Source organism: Puma concolor, chromosome B1, assembly GCF_028749965.1.
Source record: "Puma concolor isolate L17-30 chromosome B1, mPumCon1.1.hap2, whole genome shotgun sequence".
In the NCBI taxonomy this organism is placed as follows: Eukaryota; Metazoa; Chordata; class Mammalia; order Carnivora; family Felidae; genus Puma; species Puma concolor.
The window spans coordinates 59,425,592-59,436,926 of NC_141670.1; the positions used below are offsets into that span (position 1 = coordinate 59,425,592).

Below are 11,335 nucleotides of genomic sequence, written 5' to 3' on the forward strand. Positions count from 1 at the left end.
AGGCTCCAAGAGTCACATGCTCTACTAAATGAGCCAGCCAGGTGCCCTTTTAGTGTTGAATTTTAATACTGAAGACTTGAAGTGTTTTAAGACAATCTCTTGTCCTCAGTAAACCATCCTTCTGCACAGGGAAAAATAAACTCAAAGAGCTATAACAATTAAAATTATTTGTAGAGATTGTACACTTCTTTTGAGAAAAATAAAACATTGCTAAAAACTATTTTTAACAGATTTATTATATAAATTTCCTAACTTCAAAACTACTTTAGAGAGGGTGAAGTTTTGAGAACTCCTTGAGAACATGTCTCTATTCTCAGCATCTGGCATAGTCATTGGTACATAATATATAAATAATAAATATAAAATGTCAAATTGTTTATTCAGTCAATGAGGTAAAAAAGGTAAAAAACTGAAACGTATTCAGTTTTCAATAAACAAATGCTCTCTACAACAGTACTAATCTGGCCCTGGGAGAATAACCAAAGATTTAGCACATGGATTACAAAGAAAACTTGCATAGTTATTGCTTTGCAACTTCATTAATGTTTTATAGTTACCTCTACCAAAGACAGCCTGTTATAACTTACTGAGATTTGTGTGTACTAATTAAAGCAAGAGTTTTATATCTAAGGTAAATGTTAGAATAGTTTGAAAATAACTATTCATGCGAAGAACTTTGCAGGGTCCATAAGGCAATCAAATTAAATATTGTGGCTCTTGAGTAAATAGCCAAAAGCCTTTTAAAAAAATAAGCATGAATCATTTGAATTTTGATGTATCAAAGCCCATATGCTAAGATTTTGGAAAGAATACACACATTCTGTTCATCATTTCTTTACCTCATGATCAGACTAGAAAGGCTTAAGACATGTGATAACACACATCAATGAACGTTAGCTAGAGGCTACATATCACTGAGAAATCCCTAAAATAATTAAATATTTCTGTGTACTGGGACCTCAATCAGCAATTCCAAGGTATCTCCTCCATTTCCGTAAAAGTCCTCAAAAACCAGTAAGTGATAACTGGGAACTTAACACTTACAAAATGCTTAAAAAACTTAATTTCACTAATACCTCTGAGACATCTAGCCTCTACACCTTTCTTTATAACAAGAGTGTCTAAAATTCTGTAGTAGTTGGGGTTCCTGGGTGGCTCAGTCGGTTGAATGTCTGACTTCAGCTCAGGTCATGATCTCACGGTTTGCGAGTTCGAGCCCCACGTCGGACTCTGTGCTGACAGCTCAGAGCATGGAGCCTGCTTTGGATTCTCTGTCTCCCTCTCTCTCTGCTCCTATCCCACTCACGCTTTGTCTCTCTCTGTCTCAAAAATAAATAAAACATTAAAAAAAAATTTTTTTAAATAAAATTCTGTAGTAGCATAAAGGAAATACACAGAAGAAATCTGGATACCAATGATATCCAGATGATTTTTAAGTTCTAAACCCAATTCCCAGGCTTGCCCACAAAAGGCTGTTAAACCACAATATGGCAGCTGAAATTCTGCATATTTAAAAAAATGAAAACAATACTACAAAGTGATCTTGTCCTTTTTAATTGTCAAAAAATATATTTAAAGTCATTTCTTTTTTTTTAAATTTTTTTTTTTAACGTTTATTTATTTTTGGGACAGAGAGAGACAGAGCATGAACGGGGGAGGGGCAGAGAGAGAGGGAGACACAGAATCGGAAACAGGCTCCAGGCTCTGAGCCATCAGCCCAGAGCCTGACGCGGGGCTCGAACTCAGGGACCGCGAGATCGTGACCTGGTTGAAGTCGGACGCTTAACCGACTGCGCCACCCAGGCGCCCCGAGTCATTTCAAAACATAATAGACAAACAGTGGTCTGTGAATATATTCTTGCAGTTATGAGGACTGGAGATAACCTATGAAAATCTCCAGGGATAAAGCCTGGTGTATTGCAGTAAATTCCTAAAGGATCTATGTACAATCACCTTGACCACTCTAATCTGATCTCCATACTATAGCCATCATGGTCTTTTCTGAAAGCAAGTCTGATCAGTAATCTCTCCATACTCCATGGATTAAAGCCTCAGTCACTTCTCACCAACTTTAGCAGACAAACTCTTAAACCTAGCAGACAAAATCCCTGCAGCCTGGCCTCTGCCTAGTTCTCTAGCTTCACTTTGAAGCATGTACTTCTTGCAGTCCTCTAGATTAACTGATCTTCCTCAGTCCTAACTAGGCTGTTTCCTGTCTTACAGCTTCCTCAGCTTGGAACATACCCTTTTCTCCCCCACCTAATTAACTTTCCTACTCATTCTTCACATCTATTTAACAAATTCTTAAATAGGGGCACCTGAGTGGCTCAGTCTGTTAGGCGTCGGACTTTCAATTTCAGCTCAGGTCATGATCTCACCATTTATGGGTTCAAGCCCCATATCAGGCTCTGCACTGGCAGTGTGGAGTCTGCTTGGGATTCTCTGTCTCCCTCTCTCTCTGCCCCTCCCTCACCTGTGCATGTGAGCACACTTTCTCACAAATAAGCATTAAAAAAAACAACTTTTTTTAAAGTTTATTTATCTTGAGAGAGAAAGAGACAGTGCTAGTGGGGGAGGGGCAGAGGGAAAGGGAGAAAAAGAATCCCAAGCAGGCTCCGTGCTGCCAGCACAGAGCCTGACATACTGCTCGAACCCACAAAACCATGAGATCATGACCTAAGCTGAAACCAAGAGCCACATGCTTAACCAGCTGAGTCACCCAGGCACCCTCCCCCCACTCCCCAAAAAAACCTCTTAAACAGTTTATTACATGTTCAGCATTAACCTTAACATGACAAAAATTAACTTGTTTATACTTATATTAAATATAATCACCCTAAAGGTTAGGTACTATTATTTTCCTCATTTAACAGATGAGGAAACTGAGGCACAGAGTTTAAATAACTTACCCAAAGTCATGCAAATAATAAGGAAAGCCTCTCTGACCTACTTACTACCTGGGCAAATCTCCCTAAACTAGGTCAAATTTTCACTGTTAGCTCTTAATTCTCTCCTTTATATCATTTACTACGGTTGTATGTAATATTATACTTATTTACATGATTATTTAGTTAATGTCGGTCTTCCCAACTAGAATATATCGTGAGATCTGACACAGTGTCCATTTCTGTTCAATATTCCATAATCGATGGTCATTAGCATAGTACCTAACACATATTAAGTGTCCAGTATTTTTTTATTCGACTTTTTGAAATAATTCTGATTTCACATGCAGTTGTAAAATATCATACAGAGATATCTTGTGTACCCTTTACTCAGCTTCTGCCAATGGTAACATCTTGCAAAACTACAGAAAATCACAACCCAAATACTGACATTGATGGTACAATCAAGATACAGAACATGTTGGGGCACCTAGATGGCTTAATCAGATGGGCGTCCAACTCTTGATTTTGGATCAGGTCATGATCTCAGTATAATTCTCTAGAGATTCATCTAGGTTGCTCTATGTATCAATAGTTCTTTCCTTTTGATTGCTGAGTAGTAGTCCATGGTATGGATGTACCATAACTTAACCATTCACCCATTGAAGAATATCTGGCTTTTTTCTAGGTTTTGGGTATTATGAATAAAGCTGCTATAAATATCCATGTACAGGTTTTTGTATGCAGTCAAGTCTTCATTTCTCTGGGATAAAACTTAAGGAGTGCATTAATTGGGTCATATGGTAATTGCATGTTTAGTTTTTTAAGGAACTGCCAGTTTTACATTCCCACCAACAATAAATACATGGGTGCATTCCCACCAACAATAAATACATGGGTGATCCAGTTTCTTCACATCCTTACCCGAACTTCCCGTTGTCACCAATTTTAATTTTAGCCATTCCAATAGGTGTGTAGTGATATCTCACTGCAGTTTGTTTGCATTTCCCTGGTAGCTAATCATGTTGAACATCTTTTTTGTACTTCTTTGCTATCTGCCTATCCTCTTTAGTGGAATGACAGTTCATATATTTTGCCCATATTCTAATTGGATTGTTTTTCTACTGCTGAGTTTTATACTTTAGTATATTCTAGATACCAGTCCTTTGTCAGATATGTTGTTTGCAAACATTTTCTCACACTCTATAGCTTGACTTTTTTTTTTAAGTACTTTTTAAGTACTCTCTATGCCTGATGTGGGGCTCAAACTCACAACCCTGACACCAAGAGTCACATACTCCACTAACTAAGCTAGCTGGGTGCCTGTGATTTTCTTCCTTTTAACAGGGTCTATCACTGAGCAAAATATTTAATTTTGATGAAGTTGAATTCATAAATTTTTCCTTTATTGATTATGCTTTTGGTGTCATCTAAGAAATCTACCCCCCAAATATTTTCTTCTAAATTTTGTTTTCTTTTCTTTTATTATTATTTTTTTTTTTTTCTGAGAAAGAGAGAGCATGAAAGCAGGGGAGGGACAGGGGGAGAGGGAGAGAGAATTTTAAGCAGGCTCCACACCCGACACAGAGCCTGACTTGGGGCTCAATCTCATGAAAGTAAGATCATGACCTGAGCCAAAATCAAGAATCAGATGCTTAACTGACTGTGCCACCCAGGCATCCCTATGTTTTTAAAGTTTAACATTTTACATGTAAGTCCATGATCCATTTTGCGTGACTTTTTGTATAAGGTGTTAAGACATAGGTTGAAGTTCTTCGTTTTTTGGGTTTTCTTTTCTTTCTTTTTTTTTTTTTTTTGGATGTTTGCATGTCCAATTGTTCCAGCAGTATTTGCTGAAAAAAGCTATCTTTCACTGATTTGTTTTTATTTTCTTTTGCCTTTGTCAAAAATTAGTTGGGTATATTCGTGTGCATCTATTTCAGAGTTCTGTGTTCTGTTCCACTGATATATGTCTATACCTTCAGCAATACCACACAGTCTTGCTTACTCTAGCGCTGAAATAAGCTGGAAATTGGATAGATTAATTTCTCACACTTTATTCTTATTTTTCAAAATTACTTTAGCTATTCTAGTTACTTTACCTTTCCATATAAATTAAAAAAAAAATTTTTTTACATTTCTTTCTTTTTGAGAAACAGAGTGAGACAAAGCATGAGCGGGGGAGGGGCAGAGACAGAAGGAGACACAGAATCTGAAGCAGGCTCCAGGCTCTGAGCAAGCGGTCAGCACAGAGCCTGATGCGGGGCTCGAACCCATGAACTGTGAGATCATGACCTGAGCCGAAGTCAGACGCTCAACCCACTGAGCAACCCAGGTGCCCCTACCTTTCCATATAAATTTTATAATCTTATCTATATCTACAAAATCTTGATGGGTCAATTAATACTTATGAGTAAATAACAAATACTTCTCTATTTGGATGGTACATCTCTATTTGGATATTATGCAAACTCTAATTCAATGAAACTGAATATTTGTCCCAAACTTGCTTGTTCTCCTACATTCCCTATCTCAGTTGTCATCTCCCTTGTAGCCAAAATTAGTTTTCAGAGTCACTTGTTAATGTATTTGACAACCATTTACTCAGTACCCATCATGTACCAGGCACAAGACAGGTGCTGGGGTAATGAGTAAAATATGGTCCCTATTCCCAAAGCAGTGAAGGCAAAAGACATACAAATAACTACAGTATGGTATGATAAATATCACAGGAAAGGTATATAGGAGGTATTCGATAACACTGAAAAGGAATAAGCATGCTACCTGGAAAAGTCTTAAAAGTGAACATTTTTAAAATTATTTAAAAGAATTTTTTAACGTTTACTTATTTTTTAAGAGACAGAGAGAGACAGAGCATATGTGGAGGAGGGGCAGAGAGAGAGGGAGATACAGAATCCAAACCAGGCTCCAGGCTCTGAGCTGTCAGCACAGAGCCTGACATGGTGCTCAAACCCACAAACTGTGAGATCATGACCTGAGCTGAAGTCGGATGCTTCACCAACTGAGCCACCCAGGCATCCTTAAAAGTGAACATTTAATAAAGGGAATGTTTAAGCTGAGTACTTGAAGGATTAGGATGAGTGAACTGGGCTAACGATGAGGTGAAAGTCAATACAAGCAAAACAAACAACAACAAAAAACAAAAAAAACAAAAAAAAATACATGCAAAAACACAGCAGCATAATAATAAAAACTGCTTAGGTAGCTTAAATAAGAGGTAAGGGACTGGAGAGTAGCTGGAGAGGTGGACATAGGCCAGATCAGAAAGGGAGGAGCTCATATGCGTGCTAAGGAACTTAATTACTCATTTATACACAAGAGAAACCATTAAGAGTTTTCAAAGATAAACCACATGACCAAATACGAATCTTAGCAAGGCAACAGTAGCAGCAGTATGCAAGACAGATTAGAAGAGCAAAAGGCTAAAAAAAAAAAAAAAAAAAAAAAAAAAAAAAAAAAAAAAAAAAAAAAAGAGCAAAAGGCTGAAAGAGGAGTTAGGTAACCCTAATTCCAGTAGAACCCTGAATAATCCTAAATATGAGATACTGAAGGCATAATTAACCTAAGACATCACAATATGGAGTGAAAAGAATTCTGAAAAATACTTAAGAGGATGTGGTAAACAATAAACTGTGGGGAACGGTGAAGAAATCTAAGAGATCTGCTAGGTTTCTGACTTGACTAATTGATTCAAAACAGCTGGAAGAACAAATTTTATTCTTCTACATCTTATGGGACTCAAGATCAGAGTGTTCTTTCCAACTATAGAATTAGATATGTAAGCTTTAAGTCCTATTCAAGGCCACACTACAATGAGGGGAGTGGTTCCCTTCATTCAGTGCACCAATCTAGCACCCAAACTGCAAACACTAAGTAGTATGCCACTTGAATTGGGGGGTGGGAAGAAGAACTAGGAAGACTGCAAATTCGTGGATAAGGGACCCATACAGCCTGAAATAGTTACACCAATTTTCCATAGCTCCCAGTCAAGTTTTACCTCTCTCAGAAAGGAGACTGGGTAGGGTTAAGGATCATGGCTAAGTTTCAAAGGTGTTATCAGTCAGCTACCTGGCTGGCTAGTAAGCTAAATAGACAAGTAGGTACAATATCACTGAAAAAAGAAATGGAAATCCCAAATATTAGCAACTAGAGAGATGGACAAAAGTTTCACAAGCATAATAGCAGAGGTAAAACGCTGATTGATGTAAGCCATTTGTGTGTAAGGAGCATTTTCATATAAATACTTTAAGCATCTCATATAAATATCATAACTGTATAAATATTTTAACTGTATTTTTAAGTACTGGTCAAAAATCAAAATGTGACAATGAATTTCAACATAATCACTCATTCATTTACTAATGTTTACAGAATACCTACTAATGTATCAGACATTGTAAAAAAAACAATTTTTATTGATTAATGGCATATTTATATAGGCCTTACAGCTTTCAATAAAGTTCAGCATAAATTGCATTATACACTGTCCTTGAAAGCAATGCTGAAATACTTTCCTATAAAGTAATGTATACAATAAAAGGCAATATATGACAGATATCACAGAAAACAGCAGTAGTGTTATAAGAGCATGGAAAAAAAGAGCTCATCTCAGTGTAACTGAGGTGAGAAGCCTCCTTTGGAAGAGACACAACTGACTTCAACCTTAAAAGATAAGTGGGATTTTATGGGGCAGAGATGGGAGAAGAAGTTAACTGAAGCAAAACTACTGACATGAATCATGCTATGGAGCCAAAAAGGCAACTAAAATATTTGAAGATGAGTATGTATACAGAATACAAGTCCAGTAAAAGATTTCATGGTCAAATAAGTTTGGGTAATAAAGCATACCCCATTCTAGAATTGTAATGGCTAACAGCATATGGCTCTTGAGAAAACCTGGAGTAAACACTAAATCTGTGAAAAGCTTCTCAAATTTATTTTACCAAAGAATGACCCCTCCGCCCCATATAACATCATAAAACTTAGGTCAGAACATCACAGAATTTATTCTGATACGTATTGTTACCACATACAAGATATGACAACAATGAAACTGATTTCTCCCCAAAGCAATATTACTTGCTATTTTCTCTACTATTAAGTTAGCTGCATGTCCAAACTGCTGTGCTTGCATTTTTCTTCAAAAGAAGTATTAAATGAATAACCTGCTAAAGGAAGTAGACACTCTGAAGTTTCCTAGATTAATAAAAATTTTTAGTCATTCAAAAGTTAAATACTAGATGATTTTAAAAGTAAAAACACAAATATAAGGCTTAGACTATAAGAAAAAAAGAAAGGTAGACAATAATCCAACAAAAAGATGCTGTGGAAGACTAAATAATTTTCATGATTTTACAGGACAGAAACTGTTCAACTACTCAAAAGGGCAAAAAATATTAACTGGCTGCAGTCAAAGTTGCAGATCAAATCTCTGTATTTCAGCAATACAAATGGGCAGTTTCTCAAAGTGTTGGTCCTACATTTTGTACTTTAACTGAAGAACATTCATTTTTAAAAATAAAAATAAATCATAGCTACAATATATATACACGTGTGAATGTGCATATGAAAAACACACAAAAAGAGTTCATTATAATAGAATGAAAGTTTCAAAAATTTATTTCCCAGAGTTTCTGTAATTTCACATTACTTTTATAATTGAAAAATAAATGAACCTATGGTGCCGTATCTCTCATCCTAACTTTTCTTCTGGCATTTTGACTAGTCTTACCTGAAATACAGTGCAGCCATTGAGAGCAAGAGCTCTGAGATCATGCCAGTTGTGACACTTAACTGAGACCTTGGGCAAGTTAAATAACTGTTCTATTCCTCAGTTTCCATTATCTGTATAATGGAAAAACAAAGTACCTACTTCATGGGGTTGGTGTCATAATTGAGATAATCCACAAAAAAACACTTAGGAATGAATCTGAACCACAGAATTCATTCAATAAATATTAACACTTGTTATATCATATTATATGTTTTAGATCACTGCTGTCGAGTCTGACTAGAAACTTAGATGAAGGTTCTACAAAGCAGTGAGAGTGGCCAAATGCCACAGGATACTGCTTTGATATCTGACCCACCACAGAGATCAAATCTGGCTTCCTGAGTGGTCTGAAAATGATTACCAACATGTCACACGACAGGAAATTGAAAGCCTATCACCAACATGACCTGGAAAATAGCCAATTTATTAATATAAAACCATAACCTCAGCAATTCTGTTTCCCTGAACTGTATATACCCATTACCAAGTTGGATTTTTTCATTTGTAATGAACTTTGTATGATGAAATCACATGCTTAAAACACAATTTCCAAGATGTAAGTATTATACATTTCTATTGACCTCTTAAAATAATTTGACCCATTTTCCAAGCAAACAATCAGTCTTTGAAGAGTATGGGAAGTAGGGTGTGGGAGGGGGATGCCATGGATTCTGCCAACAGTGACTGCTCCTATCAACCAGAGGTCATTAAAACATACTCGGTCTGCCAAATATCTGTAGGTCACACACCTGGTTTTTAAGTCATACTATATAACAACAGTCATCAGCAGCACCTTTTAAGATGAAAATCAACAATACATACACTAGCATTTTAACTCCTATGTGTACTCTCGAGCTACACAGTATTTTCTAGTGACTCACAAAGGCATGTAAAATTGACTGACATCAGTTAGATTATTTTCATACCGACCTCAAGAAAAGAATCTTGTAAATTAAACTGTTTAGAGATGAAAAGCAAAGCATTTCTGAAAAGATTCAACAATCAATGACAAAAGCCACAATGATGCTGCAATAACTAAATCGCATGGCTCAAAAAAGTTTATAGTATAGTCTGCAGAACTGAAGTTTTGAATTACCAAAAAAAGAAAAGGGTGATTCAATTCTCATAAACAAGGGCTTTTTTTTTTTAATCCAAAAGAAACAGAAATCTCAGAAATCTTAAACGTAAGCACAATGTATAGGTAATTTTCTATGTGCTCTAGTTTAACGTGCTATACAAATAAAGTGTATATTATATGCAAAATTGAGATTCTAAGGTAGTTTCTGATCCAAGTTTCATATCAAAACACAAATGTTATATATACACACAAACTATGTCTTGATATACACATAAATTTAGACCAAAGATAGAAAAACTGAGTATTAACTTTAAATTTGGGCAATTTTAGAGCAAGCAAAACCCAATCTCTGAGTTCAATATTAATCTTTTCCTGGAACCTACTTCCAGTCTATTCAAAGGTCCTTCGACGGTTCCCAAAGGAAACCGGCGAAATCTTACAGAATGTCCGAGGGAATATACCTAATCAGGGAAGGTTTAACATCACGTAGGGTTCTGTTATAAGATAAACCAAGATGAGAGCCCTGGCATCACAGTTGACCCAAAATCCGTGAACATAACAGCTAACAAATCTTCACTCATACAATGCAACTCACCTTGCAGCTCAGAGGCATAGCAAAATCGGTGGCTGTTTTTTGCGCTGCCTTTGGATTCTGCATCTGTTTCAAACCTAAAAACCTAGCTACCCTGGGAGCTCCACCTGAAGAAAGCTTCACACACAACGAAAACTATTGCGATTTAAAAGATACCTTGGGTTTTCTACCGAAGAGGTTACGGAAATTTTGCCAGGTAGGACCTTTTTTTTGTCCTCTCCAAACACGGGAGTAGCATTAAGTTAAATCCGCTTCCTTTGGAGGGCCCTAAAGTCAATTGCTTCCACCTAAAATTAAAAATAAAAATCTCCAACCTCACTTCCCTCTTAAAAGACTAAAACTGAATCCATGTTCCCACTCGCAAATGAAGTAGAATGCCTTTCAGCCCACCACACCCTCCTGCCTCATTACGTAGCCCAACTCCCCGGCCGCAGGCGAACTGGCACTGTAAAAAGGGGCTGGGGTTCCGGACCACACCGGCCCCAAGCCACGGAAGGGGAAAGGAAACAGCAGGAGTCAGGAGCCCGACAGGTGCGTCTACGCGTGACGTCACCGCGTTGACGTGAACGGCCGCTCAGCGTCCGGCCGCCGAATACCTCCTCCACCGGCCGCGGTTGGAGGCGCGTCGGCACCCATTGGGCAATGTGGAAACGGTGGGCGGGCCGGAGCTGGGGCGGCAGGAGGAGGAGCAAAGCGAGCTAGCCAGCCCTGAGGGGCCGCGCTGGGTGTGAAACCCTTCCCTGGCGACTAGCTCACGTCACTCACGCTTTGCTATTTGCCCCTCTGCTGACCTCGCGAAAGGACAGGAGGTGGCCGCCTTGGGGGAAGCATTCTCAGAAGGCCGCAGGCGCGCGCTGTACCCAGCATCCTCGGAAGCTCCCAATTCCACGCCGGCAGAAGACCCGGAGCAGCGCGTGAAATCCCGGCAAGCTTCGGCGCCAAAAGCGAAAGGCAGAAGGAGCCGTCCGCGAGCTCTACTTCCGAGA

At 38.0% G+C, this 11,335-nt stretch overlaps 1 protein-coding gene across 2 annotated transcripts in view; it reads right to left on the reverse strand.

The window, feature by feature from the left end:
- CLCN3 (Cl-/H+ antiporter 3) overlaps positions 1-10,885 on the reverse strand; it is a 97,010-nt gene extending 86,125 nt beyond the window's left edge. Inside the window, exon 1 of one of the 2 annotated variants that reach the window (XM_025921474.2) lies at positions 10,353-10,885. The gene's annotated coding sequence lies outside the window, so the exon portion shown is untranslated. The remainder of the gene's footprint in view (positions 1-10,352) is intronic. The other variant, XM_086703877.1, reaches the window with a different exon arrangement.
- Positions 10,886-11,335: the final 450 nt, after the last annotated feature.